General features: G+C 36.3%; 1 protein-coding gene and 1 non-coding gene across 6 annotated transcripts in view; both read left to right on the top strand.

Annotated features, from left to right (window-relative positions):
* Window positions 1–19,569, top strand: part of SOX5 (SRY-box transcription factor 5) — a 980,574-nt gene that overhangs the window by 878,779 nt on the left and 82,226 nt on the right. The window lies entirely within an intron of this gene.
* On the top strand, window positions 13,959–14,122 carry LOC132228947 (U1 spliceosomal RNA). The gene has a single exon (XR_009451544.1). It is a non-coding gene; the product is annotated as a U1 spliceosomal RNA (small nuclear RNA).

The following is a 19,569-nucleotide window of genomic DNA, read 5'->3' as shown; positions in this document are numbered from 1 at the left end:
AAGAAGAGACCAAGGAGAAAAATCACATTCCAATTTTGAGTTGTGTTTGGTTGGCCAGGGTCCTCACGAGGGTTGAAAATAGAGCCCCTTTCGATTTTTTTCAGATAAAAAGCTTACACCAGCCCAGCATATTTCAAATTTGCTGTTTCCTGTGGAAGTTTCTCAGTATTGGCTTGCCAAACTGAGGGCATACAAAGAAAGGGAAGAAGGGAAACAAACCCTTACTTACTCTATCTTTTTTTAATCCTGACCTTTCCTTTAATGCTGCACTCTTTCTTTCTTACCCAATTGCTCTTTGGTTAAATAAAGTAGATGGGGAGAAATGGAGTAACAGACTTAAAATATGCTCCCCAATGATTTGTTCCAATTAAGATTGTACTGGCATTATTAATGCCTTCAACATGCAACAATATTCTCTTGCTTTCACCATTACTAGAACTTCAACACAGATTGGAAAAAGTCATAGTGGTAGTTAAAATCACAATGACTTCCATTTTGGAATATGGTGGAATTCTTGAAAATGTTGCCCCTCTATCTATTGTAGTTACTTTAAGATAAGTTTCCATCTGAGCCTTAGCTGGTGGATAGAGCATTGCCCTGTGGATTGAAGGGTCCTGGGTTCGATTCCGATCAAGTCCACATACCCAGATTGCTGTTCGATCCCTAGTAGGGGTTGTGTAGGAGGCAGCCGATCAATGCTTCTCTCTCATCCTTGTTTCTATTTCTCTCTCCCTCTCCCTTCCTCTCTGAAATCAATAAAAATATTTTTTTAAAAGATACTTCCTTCTGAAATTTGACCATACGGTACTCTCCATTTCTTTTCACTCCATATGAGTTACTGGAGCATCTTGGCTTTTATGACATTGAGGATTATTTGTGAAAGGAGAAAACTTTTCTCTTTGAAGGGAAAGTCATGTGTTATTGGAAAGTTGTAGTGTTTCGTTATAATGATGAGAGCTTTCCAGCAAGGATGGCTAGTTAGAGCATAATAAAGGTAACCAAAGCTGTTGGTCTATCGTGATCCCTCTTACCTCCCAAAAAGCTCAACAAATGTGCCTTAAATAAGGGTTCTAGTCTCAACCTGCCTCTGAAATGATGTGTGAGTCTGGTCTCAAGTCATTTAACCTGGCCAGGACACAAGTTTACTTATTTTTAAAATACATATAAGTAGAGCTGTCCTACCTATATATCTGGGAGGGAGGGGAAAAAATGAAGCAAAATAAGCTCTAATGAAAGTAGCCAGGAGGAGACTTTACAACTTAAAAATGGACTTCTCTGCTTGATGGATACATGTAATCATGTGCTGTCAAAGAAAACATGAGATAAGGGAGATGGGGCAATTATTGATCTGAGGCATTCAAAAGAAATGCTTTATAGACTTGAAAATAGTCAAGCTAACTCTGAAGATTCTATTAGGAAGAAAGTTTTAAATATTCCCATTACATCTCCATGGAATGAAATGGACAATGCAAAGGTCAGACCAGTGCTAGATTCCCCAATAGGCAACATAACAACAAGAAAAGAAGGGCTATCTGGAAACAAATAAAGGTTGACATAAAATAGCTTATAGCAGTAATGAGAATGCTCTGTAATTTTGAATGACATAGTCAACTGTTTGGGAACTATAAACTTTTTGTCCTTGGGGCTGCCAAGGATTTTAAAATATAAACCTATTCCCCAAAAATCTAACTTCCTGTTTTTATTTTTAAAAAATATTTCTCTCTCTCTTTTTCACTTTTAAATCTTCCTTTTTCTTCATTTAACATTTATTTGTTTTTTGTTCGTTAGCTACCCTCCTCTGTTAATCCTTCTCTACCTCTTCCCCTCTTGTCTTTTCCTCAATTTTTTTCTCCTCTTTCTTGTTTATCAAGTTCCAGGCCTCTAGCTACTTTATTTTTATTTTCCCACAATTGTGAAAATAGACGAACTACTTCCTTTAGAAATATTTTCTGCTGGAGAAACATTTATAACAGTAATCCAGATATGAGCGGATGAGTCGAGAGTTGAAATAGGGAATACCAAATGATAAGGAGTGGAAACTATATCTGGCTTTTTTTTTTCTAAATATCGTTGATAACATCCTAAATGATCTTAGAGATACTAGCCTAGAGGTGTTTTCATCCATAGTTTTATCTTCTCTATTATTAATAAAGCCAAATAACGTCATGAAAACATCAAAGGTAGAAGCAGTCATTTAGACCACCACACAGTAACAGCCCTATTTTCACCCACTCTCCCCATTAGAATTGGGATGTTTTCAAATTGTACTTAAAAGAAGTATGAGTTCTCCCCTGGAAAGGAAAAACACAGAGGTGGAAGCACAGCTCATTATTTTTATGCTAAGAAAGTATTGCACAATTGATTTCTTAGCATCAGCTGAAATGGAAAGAATTGGTTTCACCTTGTTTATTTAATAGTCTACTAACAGTACTTTATATTACTATTATCTCAAATGATAGGTGGTGATCCCCAGCTATCTGCTCTCCTGCACACTCAAACCATTTGCTATTCATTCTTTATATCCATATGGACATATTAGGGTTATAGAAATACAAAGTCTAAATTTTGTAGTGTTTTAAAAAATATTTATAATCCACAGTGTCATCAAATTCTCACTTTTCCTGCTTTTGTTTTCTAGCCAGGAAGGGCAAAATGTTTATGTCAGAGTTGTTGAAGTAATATTCTGTGTGTACATGTATGTGTGATTGCATGTTTTATTTTTTAATTTCTAAAAATAACATATAGTAAAACTGACTACCTTTGGGTTGAACAATTCTTTGAGTGTTAACCACCATTACAATCAGAAAACAAGACAGTTCTATTATCCCCCCAAAATTCCCTTTCATATCCTCGGTCTCTTTGACCACCTCTCCTCTACTGCCCAGAAAGCCTAAACCTGGCTTACAGGACAGCTGACACTGAGAGAAGCCAGCTATCTTACCGTTTGATTGGTGTTCTTTTAATCTCTCCATTTTAATATGGCTTTCAGCTCTGACTCTCATCCTTGAATCTACCATTTTTTTTGTTCATACCCTAGAGCAGTGATGGCAAACCTTTTGAGCTCACATGTCAGCATTTTGAAAAGCCCTAACTTAACTCTGGTGCCACGTCACATATAGAAATTTTTTGATATTTGCAACCATAGTAGAACAAAGATTTATATTTTTGATATTTATTTTATATATTTAAATGCCATTTAACAAAGAAAAATCAACCAAAAAAATGAGTTCACGTGTCACCTCTGACACGCATGTCATAGGTTCACCATCACTGCCCTAGAAAGTAAACATTTGGTTTTCTACTTATATTAATTTCTCATCTTCTAAATAATTATTGTTGCTTTTAATTTTACTTTTTAAGTTTTGATTGTGACCCAAAACTTTAGTAATTTTTACTAACCTTCCATCGAGTAATTGTTTTAGCATGGTAAAAAATACATGATGTAAAATTTATTATTTTAACCATTTTAAGTGTACAGTTCAGTGGTATTAAGTGCATTCACATTGTTGTGCAACCATCACCACTACCTATATCCAGAACTTTTTTATCATCTCAAACTGAAAGTCTATACCTATTGAACAGTAACACCTGATTTTCCCACCCCTTGCTCCTGTAATGTGTTGTTCGCTATGAATTCTCTATTAGAGGTGCCTCATTTAAGTGGAATCATATCATATTTGGCCTTTTGTGTTTGGATTATTCATTTAGCATAATATCGTCACATACATCATGTTGTAGCATGTGTGAGAATTTCCTTCTTTCTAAAGCTGAATAATATTCTACTATTTGTATATACCACCTTTTGTTTACCCATCCATCTATTGATAAGCATTTGGGATATTTTTACCTTTAGACCATTATGAGTAATGTTGCTGTGAACAAGCGTGTATAAGTATCTGTTTCAGTTCCTGCTTTCAAGTATTTGGGGTATAAACCCAGAAGTGGGATTGCTGGATCATATGGAAATTCTGTTTAATTTTTTTGAGGAACTGACATAATGTTTTCCACAGAGACTATCCGAGTTTACATTTCTACCAGCAATGCACAACAGCTTCAATTTCTCCAGATCCTCACCACCCTTTGTTATTCCCTGTGTGTGCTAATAATGGTCATCCTCATAGGTGTGCAGTGACATCTCATTGTGGTTTGCATTTCCCTAATGATTAGTGATCTTGAGCATCATTCTGTGTGCTCGCTGGCCATTTCTATATCTTCTTTGGAGAAATAGAAGGAAGATTATTTTTAATAGAACTTCTGGAAATTCATTTCCGGGTAATGTTTACTTTTACATTGTTCTTACTTGAGGTGGATATTTAATTCATATTTGTTGACTGAAAGAGGGATACATGAATAAATGAGTAAAACAGTAAGTACTGTCTCCCGTTACTGTCCAGAGCATTTGGGTCTCAGTAACTAGTAGATTTACCACCTGGGAAAGGCTCCTTAACTTTGCTAGGCTACATTTTTATAATCTATAAATGAGGATATTAATGCCTGTCCCATAAGATTGTTACACAGATTAAATAATATGTAAAATACTTTTAAAACAGTGACATATCAACATGAAATTTATGCTTGCTAATAAAATATGTAGTTAATATTTACAATTATCTAATATATATATAAGTTGTATGAGACATAAAATACTAATTATTTGTGGGGTTTTTGTTTTGTTTTGTTTTGGTTTTGGTTTTTTTGTTTTTTGCCGTTCATATGTTAGGAGTACCATCTTAAAAATCTATAATATTTTTAAAGTGTATACTTCACAGGAGCCAGCTCAATATCTTTTCAGAAATATTTATTAGCTAAATTAACGAATGATGAATGAATGAATGTACACAAACATACATATAACTTGAAGTTGCATTTGACCTCTGTGGGTTAAAAATTTTACTAAGTGACATTTCTTATTACTCGGACTGAATCTAAAATATTGTGTTGCCTCAAACTCTATTGGATTGATAGTTAAGAACTCTTAAGTCTCTGGGAAAGTATTGAGTTAAGGGAAACAACAAAAGTTGGAGGTTTTTTGCCTTTTTTAAAAATGTGTTTTGATGGCTAACATAAACTAAAAGTAACTTTATCTGAATTTTTGTGTCTGCTTTTTTTCAAATTAAATTTTTGGCATTAGTAGCACCATTTCTCTTATTGTCTGCATATAAAATAATAGTAATATATCTACTAATTAATTGGATGAAGCTGTGGTATGGCATTTATAGAGGATTTTTTTTTTAACTCTTCATCTAAGTTTGTGGAAGTGTGATATACTAGAAAAGTACAGGATCAATGGTAAGTCAGTTTGGTGTTGATTTACTTTAGTGGGTTAGTTGTCCCAAAACGCAACTGAAAATGTGTTCTCTCCACTAAGGCATTTTCACTTTAAATAAGATTGACTTTATCTTCACTTTTTTATCATCTTTTTTTTTCTTCTCAAGCTGACGGAGATCAGAAGTTGGTGTTTACATACTGATTTCAACCAAATGTTGAAGTGTAGGGTCAGAAGAGGCATAGAGATGATCCAAATATAAAAGAGAAATGTTAAGATTTTTTTAAAAGCTAATTTGTCACTTCACTCATTGAGTAGGAACTGAATAGACTTCTAACCCTGAAAATACTTTTCTCTTTTTATTGCCTGGAATCTTAAGAGCTTTATCATTGCAGTCATAAAATGAAAATATACACCAAACCCTCAAAGGGCAAGTATGAAATTAAATTATATTTGGGCAGCTGTAACCTTTTAAAACGATCAGATTCCAGTTAATGTATTTCTTCCTGTTCCAAGTGCTGCCATGGTGTTTGATGGTGGGAAGCAGTCCAAAGGGCACTGGGAGATAATAAATTCACTGTAAATTTCACCCCAAGGCATGTCTCGATACACCAAGGCCTCCATTTAGCAAGGCTGACCTAAAACTCTTGTCACATCCAAAGGTCATTTAGGTTGGGGTTGGTGTGTCCCATCTATCTTTCCTTGATGTAAAGAGTGACAGTTGAAACAGGATTGAGCTCATAAACAGTCATCTGAATATGAAAAAGAAGCTGGCTTTGGATAGGAAGGGAACGTGAAGAGAGAGATCCCTGTTACAGTAGCACTGGAAAATGCTGTGCTTTTGCAAAGCCAGGGAAGGGGTGACAGGATCTCATGACCTAGTAGCATCTGTTTCAAAGCCACCATGAATTTGAAATGGGCATTAATTGATTTGCTTAATTTAGAATCAGGTACTCTTGCCTCTTGCTTTTTATTTATATGTGTTTTCAAAGCCTGGGTAACTTTTCGTCATTGTTCTTAAAAGACGTTACTGTTTCCAATCTCTTTTTTATTTTACAATAACAATACTTCTTTCTCCCTTTAAAATTGTTCTATAGGATTAATGTATAAAATGATCCAATGCCAGGGAGCAAATTGGGAGAAAAATTGTTTTAAAGAAATAAAGCTTAATGTGGTACTGAAAAACAGTGATGCTTTTCTATTTCCCTCCTAATCATGTGCTTTTTTACTGCAGTAAATATGCATAACAATAAATTTATGAATTTAATCATTTAACAACATTAAACATTACAAAATGTACAATTCAGAAGCATTACATCCCTTCACGATGTTTTCAGAGCTTCATATTCATCCCAAATGGAAACACTATACCCACTAGATAATAACTCCATGTCCCCTTCCCACCTCCCCTCAGCTCCTGGCAATTTCCATTCCACTTTCTGTCTCTATGAATTAGCCTATTCTAGGTACCTCATATAAGTGGAATCATATAATATTTGTCCTATTGTGTCTGAGTTATTTTACTTAGCATGATGTTTTTAAGGGTTTATCCATGTTGTAGCATGTATATTTCAATCATGCACTTTGAGGAATGATTTTAGTTCTTTTAAGAAAAATATTCATTTACAAATGTTAGAAATCATGGATATATATATTTTCTTCTCACAGAAATTATAAGTAATACATCATGTCATATGGAGGAATATTAAACAAATACAGGATAGATTTAATGAAAGATTATAATCTTGCAACTCTCTTGGGGAAAAACATTCAAAATCCTTTCATTAAGGAAGAGAACTCTGTTCACAGATACGTTCTAGGTTTCTAAACAGTGCTTGGCATATAATAGGTGCCCAATAGATAAGCATTAAATGAATCAATCAATTTAAAGCAGGAAAGCTGTAATTGCAATTGTTGATTATTTCTCTGGATGATTCATTTTTTGTTGTTATTGTTAATCCTCACCCAAGCATATTTGTCCATTAATTTTTAAAGAGTGGGAGGGAGGGGGAGAGACAGAGAGAAACATCAATGTGAGAGAAACACATAGATTGCCTCCTGCACACACCCCAGAATGAACCGAGGTACATGCCCCTGACCGAATTGAACCTGCAACTTTTCAGGCCCAAGCTCTATCCACTGAACCACACAGGCTAGGGCTCTCTGGATGATTTCCATCCTGCATGAAGAACGTGCCCTGCGCAATTGGAAAAGAAGCCTGTTGTGATCCAAGTTGCTAATGAAAGTCCAAACACATTGTAAATGCAAAGTGCGGCCAGCGTGTGTTTTTGTTATTTTAATTGATTTAAGAATAATGTGTGATTTGGATGGTGCAAATGGCTCCTTTTTAATATGTCTATCTTATTCTATTTAAATGGTCTAGAAAAAAAACAAGTTTACTGACTATGAATTGTAGCCAAATATAGATTTTTTAAAGATAGGATTACATTCTTAGTATAAGTTATACAGGAAAGAGCAAATATTTAAATAAGAATGACTCAGAATGTTGAAAATTATATATCCAGATTTATTCTACATTGACTTTGAATCAATTTTAAATCATGTAAAAAAAAAGTGATTAGGTAGATGTTACTTCAGGTAAAAGTGGGTTGCAGGTGAACCAAACCCTTTCAATCACTTCTCCTTATTATATTTAGACTAATCTTGTGGAAATGCAAATCTAATGATGCCATTCCTCTTCTTAAGCTGTTACAGCTTTCCACCTACTTTTGCAAATATCTTTCCCACCCCCCCTGGAGCCGCACTGGCCTCCTCCCAGGACCCTGTACTTGTCTTATTCTCTCCCACCATGAGGCTGTTCTGCCAGGACTTTTTCCTACTCCATGTGTGTACTTTCATCTGAAGTAATTATATGTATAGGGAAGCCCTTCCTGATCTGCCCGAGAACATTATATATGCGCTTACAACACCGGGAACTGAGAAGAAAACCCACTGAAACAATGTTTTACTGAAAGTAGCCAAGGGGGAGAAGCAGGGCGAAAATGCTGGGCAAAGTGGCCTCTTGAATATTTGTCACTTCCTGCCCTACATGGGCAGTAATAGAGTTTTATCAGAAGAACCCAGCCTCGTCAGCAGTACTGTTAGAATTGCCCTCCTCAGGCTTGTCCAACTCTTTGACCAAAAGCCCCAGATCCTACGACTGTATTAAAATGACCAGAAAAAATAGAAAGTTCATAAGGCATAGAGGTTAAGAGTTTTAGGCTCTCTAAAAAGACTTGGATTCTAACCTCAGCTTTGCCTCTTACCTGTTGTTTGGACAAATTATTTTTACTTTCTCTGTCTTTCGGTGTCCTCCTCCACAAAATACAAACAAGATCTATTTCCTAAGGCTGCTGAGAAGGTTCAGAAAGATGTAAGCATACAATTAGCATCTGTCTATCAACTTTGGCTCTTATGGTTACTTTTGCTGCTATTGTTATTCTGTGCCTGTCTCTCTTGAAATTTATATCAATTTATCTTAAATAATCAGCACTAATGTTAATAAGCAATACTGTCTTAATCTTCAAGGTTTACAAGGAAAACAATGAAGAAAAAAATAAGGGAGAAGTCCAAAAAAAGCAGTCCTTTTCATTTTAACCCATCATATGTGTTGTCTATTAGTACTAGCAATGAAACAAAAACAATTAAAGAGAAAAATCTTGAATGGCTGTGCTTTCTTCGGGGAGAGTAGAGTTCCATCACCAGACAATCAAGAAACCCTTTACTCTTGAAGCTTTAACCTTTGGCCTTAGAAATTATTGTTGACTCAGAGTTCAGGAGACATCCTATTTCCACTGGCCAGCAGGGAGGGGAATCCCAATGCGATAGAGGGAGATGATTTCATCACATGAGGTTTAAGTTTGGAAAGCATTTTCACATGGTAACATGGGTCCCCATGTGGCAAGTTTATCTGGCACAAGCTAGAAAGGAGAACGACCATGGATACTCATACTCCTGGAGCTGCTGGTTGCTTAACCTTTGGCAAGTTATTGAATCACTAAGAGCCTTCCTTTTTTCCACTGAGCACACAGAATTGTTATGGCGACCCCTGAAGCAGCAGCCAGACTTCTAGGCTGGCTCAGTATCGCCACTGAGCAAATCCTGGCTCTTCCTTATGTGTGCCGTACACTTTCAAGAATCTAGCAGCCATTCATTCTGGAAGTGCGTCTGATTTTTATACTATGCAGAATAATACTTAGTCTGGTTTGTTATGAACGAGTAATTCTTTTTGTATTGAGATAAAATGCTATTTTTTAAATTTTGATGACTCTTACACCCCTCCCCAATCTATTGGGTTAAAATGAACAATAGTTTCACAACTATGAACTTAAGCGGACAGAAGTGTTTTCTTTAAAAATCTTTCTCATAATCCTCAGTATTCCTGCATTAAATGATGAATAGTCGGTAACAACAGAATTTCCCCACCCTGGTCAACAAGCATTTCTCTTCTTATCGTTACTCTGAAAGGAATTTCATCAGTGTCTCATTGTTCCCAATAGATTAAACCAGTTAGAGATATGAGTATAGGAACTGGCATATAAAGATTTGAAGAGATTTCCAGCCAGTGTCCCTCTTACCTTGCCAAATGGAGATGTATTTACTGGTTGGTGACCTCAGGCATAGACGCAGTACTCATCCTCCCACAGTAACGAGCAGCAAGTCTGAAGCGGCATAAAAAGGGTCAATGGAATAGGTCATACATCATATGGGGAGGCAGATGTTGGAACATATTGTAATGGATTACTGTGCAGTACATGGAGATGGCTTGTGGAGGAGAAAAAGCAGGGAGGGAGAGCAGGAGAGAGAAACTATCAGTTGGTGTTTTCTTGCCTGACTCGCGCAAATAGATCTGGTTCTTTACGGAACTGCTTCAGTTTTAAAAGTCAAAATGTGTGTGTGTTTTTTCTAGCTAGTTAAGATTTACGTGTATGTGATAAAATGAAGAAAGCGTTTTTAATCAGTTGATTTCAAGTGTTTCTTCTTTATATGCTTTGGTATCTGCAATGTGACAGAAACAGCACGAGAGCATCATACCTGTGAAAAGGGTCTTAGGACTTAAGTCAGCTCATATGCATTCTGTAATTTTGAGCAGGATGCCACTTTCACACCCACTCTGCACTCCACCGCTAATTGATAGCTCCGTATTCCATCCAAGTATCACACCGAGTGGGACTCAATTTGGAATAAATAATAAAGATCTGTGTATTATTAATATTTGGTGAGAGCAGTTGTACATAGATAACATAGCTTCTTTGTTCAATGACAGTTCATATTTAATATTATTGTGTATTAGTCTCAGGTGTACAGCCCAGGGGTTGGACAATCAGATACTTTACAAGTGTCCCGCCCTGATATTTCCAGTACCTGCTTGGCACCTTGTGGCTTTTAATGGTAAAAAAACGCACTACAGCGAGAGATAATATTTTGCTTTTTAAAAAAAATATATTTTTATTGATTTCAGAGAAGAAGAAAAAGGGAGAAAGAAATATAGAAACATCAATGATAAGAGAGAATCATGGATTGGCTGCCTCCTGCATGGCCCCTACTGGGGATTGAGTCGGCAACACAGGCATGTGCCCTGACCAGGAGTCAAACCTTGACCTCCTAGTTCATAGGTAGATGCTCAACCACTGAGCCACGCTAACTGGGCTAATATTTTACTTTTTATTCCAGCTTTTCCAAGACATATTACCCAGGAGTGATATATAATTAGAGGCCTAGTGCACAGATTTGTGCACTGGTGGTGTCCCTCGGCCTGGCCTGCACCCTCTTGCAATCCAGGTCCTCTCAGGGGATGTCAGACTGCTGGTTTTGGCACAATCCCCACAGGCCAGGCTGAGGGACCCCACTGGTGCACAAATCCATGCACTGGGCCTCTAGTATGCATATAAGATCTTTGATTAATCTCTTCTCGCCCTCCCCCTCCCCCCTTCCCTCTGAGATTCATCAGTCTGTTCCATGTTTCCATGCCTGTGCATTGAGCATCTTCTCCCTGGTGGTCAGTGCACATCATAGCTACCGGTAGAATGGTCACTTAGGCTTTTATATATATATATATATATATATGTGTGTGTGTGTGTGTGTGTGTGTGTATATATATATATATATATATATATATAGAGAGAGAGAGAGAGAGAGAGAGAGAGAGAGAGGTGTGGATCATAATAGGAATAGTTTCTGCCTTGGAGCCCCTATCAGCCAGCCCCTTGTTTTCTCAGACATGTTTCCAAGTGTCTCACCTGTTTCCTCTGAAGGCAGACCTTCCTCTACCTTCCCCTTGTGTCTCATCCTCCTGCTGTCTTGAATCACCTCTGGATGTCAGCTGACCGTCCAGCCTTAGAAGTCTCTGTCCACTCAGGTCATTTCCTTACATAATCTGCTTTTGACTCCTATGTTCCAGTAGCTCCAACTTGTTCATTTTTTAAATTATGCACCATTGAGATGACTATAAGTTTCCTCCATTTGGACAACTCTGAGTTGACATACTCTTTCAGTTTGTTGTATTTCTTGCTCTCAAGTTTAGAAATTGTGTCCAGCCTTCTGGCATGGCTCAGTGGTTGAGTGTCGACCTATGAACCGGGAGGTCATGGTTCAATTTCTGGCCAGGGCACATGCCTGGGTTGTGGGTTCTATCACCAGTGTAGGGTGTGTGGGAGGCAGCAAATCAGTGATTCTCTCTCATCATTGATATTTCTCTCTCTCTCTTCCTCTCCCTTCTGCTCTGAAGTCAATAAAAATAAGTTTTTTAAATAAAGAAGAAATTGTGTCTAAATGAAAAGATCCTGAATCTCCCAGGTTGTGTGTACTTATTTGAACTTGCCCCCCCCCAAGGTGACTGACTAATCCCTGGTATACCCAGATGCTACTCCCTTCATGCCCTTTGGATAAATACTCCAGCTGGAATTTTGCATTGAACATGAAATGAAAACTCTTAACTAAATTCCCCAGGTACCTTCCTCCAGATACCTTCTCCCATGATTTACGTTAGAGCTGCTGAAGCAGCAAGAGAAATGCTTCACTCCTCCAGTCCTGACTCCACTTCTATGGATTAACCACTGAGGAGGCTAGGAGAGAACTCTAACCATCGACTCCTTACTCCAAGCCTTTCATCCATTCATAGAATTGTCTAAGAGTCTCGATCTTGAAAGCTAGCTGTCAGCTCTGTCTAGACTTCATTCTTTCCTAGCAGTCACCTTAGCGGTTAATACAAGTCATTATATTTCAGAGCTCACTGTGTTTGGCATGCTAGCATTCTTTAATGGGCACAGAGCTAGTGTTCTGTTGATGGACACTGGGGTTTCTTTCAGTTTTTGGCTATTGTGACTAATGTTGCTCCAATCATGGGTGTACAGATATCTGTTCCAGTTCTTGCGCTCAGTTATTTTGGGTATAGACCCAAAAGTGGGATTGCTGGATCATATGGTGGTTCTGTTTAATTTTTTGATGAATTGTCATACTGTTTTCCATAGCAGCTGCACCATTTTATATTCCCACCAGCAATGCACAAGGGTTCCAATTTCTCCACATCTTCAACACCCTTTGTAATTTTCTTTTTTTTCTTTTTTTTTTTTAGTAATAGTCATCCTATTATGAAGTGGTACATTGTGGTTTGCATCCAGATATTTTGAAGGTTTGTTTGTCAAAATGGGAAAGTGAAACATACTTTATTTAACTTTATTAGCATGATTTGTAAAATGTAATTTTTTATAAATTTGGCATGTGAGTTTCTATTTGCACTTTGCATTTTTGCCTTGGGATCCAATAAATTTAAGGCCTATCTTTTTTTCTTTCCTTCTTTTCTTTCTTTACTTATTATTATTATTTTTTTTACAATATACTTGAATAACATCCAAAGGAAGAGCTGACAATATTAGGGAAAGAAAGTCCATATTTAAACTTAAGTTGCTCTGATAATTTTCTGTGAAGAAACATTGTGAAAAATAATGTGCAAAGCAGATTTATTCACATTGAAACATGCTGATATGTTTTGAAAGATTTTCTCCAGTACATTAGTTTCTCTTTAAACTCCACATTTAAGTTACATTAGGAAGCTGAAATTAAGCTATAAAGATAACACTTATAGAGCCTTGAAATTGCTTTCTGAATTTTTCCTCACAAATGTTATTTTTGTCCCTTCCCTTAAAAAAGCAAACAAATGCTTTCCTTACACATCACATCTAACATATATCATAAAGTTTGATTTGAATTTTAGAAGTACACATTTACCTATTTTTAAAATCCTAATAAATAACAATGCACATGTTTTAAAACCTCTACTCCAACTGGTTAACACAGTGAATATATATTAACTCTTATTGCCAGATTTCAGTCCCTGCACTTAAAAAAAAAATCACCTGTCATTTCTATGAATATATTTGAACTTCAAGGTGCTATTGATCAGAGAATTATTTTTGAAAATTTAGGTCTATATTTGTTTGCTTATTGGAGAGTTTAGAAGTCACTGCTAATTTCTGAGTGAGAGCTTTCTTGATCATCAAGAGTGATAAAGGACTTGAACTTCCAGCCCAATTAAAGTAAAATTGGTTTCATTAAACATTAAAACATGAAACATTCATTTATAGTTACAGTATACTTTTTTCTCTAATTTATGGACTGACGTTGGATTTAAGATAACACTCAGAGAAAATTATTCTACCTATAAAAATAATTTTAATTCAACAAAAACAATATTATACTTACCTGGCAGGGGAGATACCATGATCACGAAGGTGGTTTTCCCAGGGCGAGGCTTATCCATTGCACTCCGGATGTGCTGACCCCTGCGATTTCCCCAAATGTGGGAAACTCGACTGCATAATTTGTGGTAGTGGGGGACTGCGTTCGCGCTCTCCCCTAAAAAAAAAAAACAAAACAATATTAAATGGTTTTGCAGTCAGATAGCCCTCTCCATTCAGATAATGGCAGGCAATGTCAAAGTTCACAAATTTCTAAAGAATCAGTATGTTTTACCATACAGCATTTAGAAAAGACAATGTTTTTAGTCATAATTTTAATGTCCTTTTTAAATTTTTATTCTGTGCTTTTTGTACCCAGCTCTCCTATCTAGTGTGAAGTTGGGTGACATGGAGAGAGGTGAGGAGTAAGAAAAAGGGAGGGTAAGGACAAAGAGAATAGTAGACATGACTCATTTTGCGCTGTTTTCCCATTAAAATATGAAAGTCCCTCTCTCTTAATCCATGGCTGCAGTAGGGGAAGATTAGATAGTTGAATCAAGCCATATACTGTCATATACTAATGACTCCTGAGTAACTGTCAGAATGTAGTGTCAGCCCTGTCTCCTGGGACTTTATGCAAATTTTTCTCACAAGAAAGGAACACCTGCCCAGACCAGTTTGGCTCAGTGGATAGAGCTTCGGCCTTCGGACTGAAGGATCCCAGGTTCGATTCCAGTCAAGGGCATGTACCTTGGTTAGGAGCACATCCCCAGTGGGGGGTGTGCAGGAGGCAGCTGACAGATGTTTCTCTCTCATCGATGTTTCTAACTCTCTATTCCTATCCCTTCCTCTCTGTAAAAAATCAATAAAATATATTTAAGAAAAAAGAAAGGAACACCTGATAATAGATTCTAGTTCAAATAGAAAATTAAGCTTTGATTTAAGTAATAAAAAAGGATCCCCCAAAATAGCTTACTAAAAGCTTAGCTCCTACTAAGTACTTTTTACTCTCTAAATAATATATGGGATTCAGTAAGTACTGTATATCCACTGATCAGATATAAGGCATTTCTCATTTGTCTTTTCCAAAATATTTAAGAATACCTGTATTTTTAATATCTTGGTTCTATTGTCTTTTAAAAAGATATTAACTTTTTCTAATAATCTTCACCTAATTTTTCTGTTCATAATTCTAAATTGACTTATTTAGTTACTATTACAATAATGGGTATATTAATCTACCTTTTGTTCTTATGCTGATAAGATTTTGAAATTAATTTTCTTTGGGCCTTTTAAGTGAGTGGAATTAATGAATGAATGAATGATTTTCATCAACATCACCAATAGCTATTTTTTCCTAATTCCTCAAATAATAAAGTGATGCCAGATTTTTTTAAATGCCATTATCATTATTAAATATATATTAAATATATCCTGTAAATGTAGTTTTGTTAAACATTAATGATATTCTACAGTTCATTTCTGCCTTTACTCATTTCTTCTTTTCCTCCTAGGATTTTCTGAGAAAGCGCTAAATAATAGAGACATAATCCCTGCCTTCAAGGAGTTTTCTAGGCAGTAAATGGTGTGAGGAAACAAATAGTGATATATAGTTTCATCACTACCTAATGCTTTGAGTCCAAATACTCCAGATGGCAATTAGACACTAGGCTAGTAGCCAATGGGAGAAGTTGTGTTTTTAGCAATTTGGGGAAAATAGCTTACTTATTAGGGCGAAGTGGCAAGAACTTGCCATCTCAAGTAATTAATGAAGTAATTTACCTCAGAATTTAAATAGGCTGTATTGTGGAATTTCTCCACTCCTAGCACTGAAAAGTACTAAACACTAGCTTAGACTACCTGAGTAAAATGATTACCCTCATAAGAAAATACAATTATATCTAATTGGTTAAAAGCTATGATATCCAAATACAACTGTATTACTCCCCCCCCAATTAGCAATTAATTAATAGTGCGAATTAGCACTATCACCTATACTAATTAATTAGTTCAAGTTAAAATATCTATTCTTTATCATCCTATCAGACATTTTTAAAACATGTTTTTTATTGATTTTAGAGAGAGAGGAATGGAAAGATAGAAACATCAATGAGAAAGAAATATGGATCAGCTGTCTCCTTCACTCCACCTATGGGGGAGCAGGGGTTCGAGCCCACAACCCAGCATGTGCCCTGATGGGAATCAAACCAGTGACCTCTTGGTGCATGGGATGGTGCTTGATCCACTGAGCCATACCAGCCAGGCCAGACTTTATTTTGACCCTACATTGGATCATTACAACTCAGCATCAGGAATGCCTGCTAATGAACGCCCCGCCCACTGTCAGCCTAGTAATGCTTTGGTACACATGGCGCAGGCCAGGAAAAAACAAACACTGATTAGGTTTGGCTAAGATAAATACAGTTCAAGCTCTTATTGTTATAGATACATTGCATCATACTCTTAATGCTTAGAGAAGTGTTGAATGAGCTCTATGTTAGGGGAAGACCCTGACTGAATGGTTCTAGCATTTTTACTACCACAATGCAAAATTATAGGAAAATTTCTCTGTGTTACTAACTTCTTCCTTTTTCTAAAACAAAGAAGAAAATATATATGTTTTGGCTGTCTTACAAAGATAATACAATGACTATGTACACTAGTGAGAATGTATGATAGGTGAATATTTATGTACTATATCTATGAAATGAAGACTTTATATAAATTACATGACTCATCCTGTTCAGTTTCTTTTCACTTTTCTCCAGTTAGTATGAATTTGGAGTCATTTTCCCCTCTTCATTGTCACAAGTGTTACTTTTCAACTCAAGTTATCATTAAAAATATCACTACTAAATTTTGATAACCTCATAACTGATAAATTTTGCCTTATCTTTGTTTTAGTTAAAAATGTCATATATATATTGCTCTCAAACATTCAGTGGCTTTCTCTTGTCCACATATTAAACTTAAACCCTTTTGCCTGTATTTCAAGCTTTTCTAGAAGGTGAACTAAGCCTACAAATCCACTACTATTTTATTCTTCCCAGGACATACACTCAATTAGGTCATTGTTCTCTCTACCACATCCTCTCAACTACTCGATGCTCCTATCCTGTGTTCCCTTTGCAACAACTAAATTACTCCTGCCCCTGTACCCCTGTACCTTTCTTTAAAGTATTCTCCCTTTCTAGAATGCCACCTCCAGCTCAGGTACATATCTTTTGTGAAAACATATCAGAATGCACTGACTGATTTCCTGTGTTTTTTTTTTTTTCAGTAGCATGCAGTTATAGTACACGAATAGTCTCACTATTTTATGTTTATCAATCTTTACTTAGTAAAGGAATTATGTTTATACACTTTCTGTATCCTTCACCATACTACCATAGTCTAGAGCAGTGATGGCGAACTTATGACACGCATGTCAGAGGTGACACACGAACTCATTTTTTTGGTTGATTTTTCTTTGTTAAATGGCATTTAAATATATAAAATAAATATCAAAAATATAAGTCTTTGTTTTACTATGGTTACAAATATCAAAAAATTTCTATATGTGACATGGCACCAGAGTTAAGTTAGGGTTTTTCAAAATGCTGACATGCTGAGCTCAAAAGGTTCGCCATCACTAGTCTTGAGTATATAGCAGGATGTTAGCATATATATTACCTTGTTGCCTGGCTTATGTGGCTCAGTGGTTGAGCATCAACTCATGAACCAAGAAGTAGCTGGCTCTATTCCTGGTCAAGGCACCTGCCCAGGCTGTGGGCTCGATCTCTTATAGGGGGCCTATAGGAGGCAGCCAATCAATGTTTCTCATCAGTGTTACTATCTCTCTCCTTCCATCTCTCTAAAAATCAATAAATACATATAAAATTATTAGTTATTTATCAAGCATTCTTTGCTATGTGTTTTTTCTGAGTATTTTATACACATTAAGTGATTTGCTTCTCACAGAAACCCTACTAAAAGTTGTATTTATCCTTAAATTTGCAGATTATAGATTTGTGCCTCATTTTAGTTGCCCAAGGTCACTGGCTCAGACATGGGATTAGAATTGAGGTTTGCCTTACTTTTAACTGTTCCACTAGAGGTAGAAATCATGGTCCTTGACGGAGCTCAAAATGCTGGGGAGACAACAATGTAGGCTTATGGAACAATGTGAGACAAAAATGATGATTATTTATATGTATCTATACATAAAGAAACATACTTATGAACATATGACCGCCAAGAATACACTAAGTAATCAATGAGTAGATTCAATTTAATCATATGTGATTGTTTTGTTTACTTAAAAAATCATTGTCTGATTTACTGCAGGGAGGGGGAGAGGGAAATGGAATAAAAAATGCAATATTTTATGCATTATAAAGACAGGCAAACCTAATACTCTATGATGTTGTGTGTTCATTAGTTTTAAGATAAGAGTCAAGTTATTGTGCAAGGCAAAAGAGTTATTCTGTTAGTCTGGTTAACCTCATGATGTGAGCATTATTGTAAAGCTTTAGTTCTTTATGTTTAGAGTTTCAATTTGTTTTTAGAACAACTTAACTGTTAAAGTAATTAAGTAATTTATTATAATGCATCTTATTATTTAACTCTTGGTTTTATCTGCCATCCTTTCAAGAAAAATGTTAGGCCTGTTGCATGAAATCTTGCATGGGTAGGGTTCCTAGGCCTGGCCTGTGATCAAGGCTGATCTGCAGGGTGACCGGCGGGGTGATTCGGGGGCCCCCACTGGCACCTGCCTTGGCTGGCCTGGGGCCTGCCAGCTGGGGGCAGCTCCTGCATTGAGTGTCTGCCTCCTGGTGGCCAGTGTGTGTCATAGCGACTGGTCGTTCCACTGGTTGTTCTGCCATTTGTTCCACCATTTGGTTAATTTGCATATTAGGCTTTTATTATATAGGATTGTATATGCGTATAAAAGACGTGTGTTATATAGTTCACAGGATGCTTATAACTTCGAGTGGCTTTTCAATCCCCACCACATGTCACTCCTTCCCTGTCAACAAGATCAACCAGTGGTTCTGGGATTGTAGATCTCACTGAGTACAGACACTATTGTTATTTTTAATTTTGCCTTAAGAGTGTGTAATAAATCAAATATTAATCATCTCTTTACTCCCTTCTTTTAACATCAGTCAACATACATATGTTAATGGATAGACAAATGACCTTAATTTGTTTATAAGGTTGAATGATGTCACAGCAGCATTTATTTTGTAAGTTACCATCCCTTACCTATATAGCCAGGTGTGAGAACCACTGTTGGACTCTTAAAATCCACTGAAATTTCCTGTTAACTTGTGAATAGCCAGATTAGGATTCAGCAGTATTAAAATGTCTGGTTTATGTTAAAATTCCAGCAGACCTGAGATTCATTAGATTCTCTAAGACTTGAAGCCTTTTTATGCTTCTGTAATGTAATGTAAATTTAAGGAACACATATTATTTGATACAAATTAAAATTTATTCGAAATAGAGGCCAATGAGGAAAATCAGATGTGCGTGGTGGCAAATGCAGCGATCTGCGAATAGTGAGAAGTTTTGATCAGAATTGGGGGAAAATAACTATATATTGTCCCCCCATCCAGATTTAAAATTTTTCACATTCTGCGAAAT

The sequence above is a fragment of the Myotis daubentonii genome, chromosome 2 (genome assembly GCF_963259705.1).
Source record: "Myotis daubentonii chromosome 2, mMyoDau2.1, whole genome shotgun sequence".
In the NCBI taxonomy this organism is placed as follows: domain Eukaryota; kingdom Metazoa; phylum Chordata; class Mammalia; order Chiroptera; family Vespertilionidae; genus Myotis; species Myotis daubentonii.
This window is presented reverse-complemented; position numbering and strand designations above follow the sequence as displayed.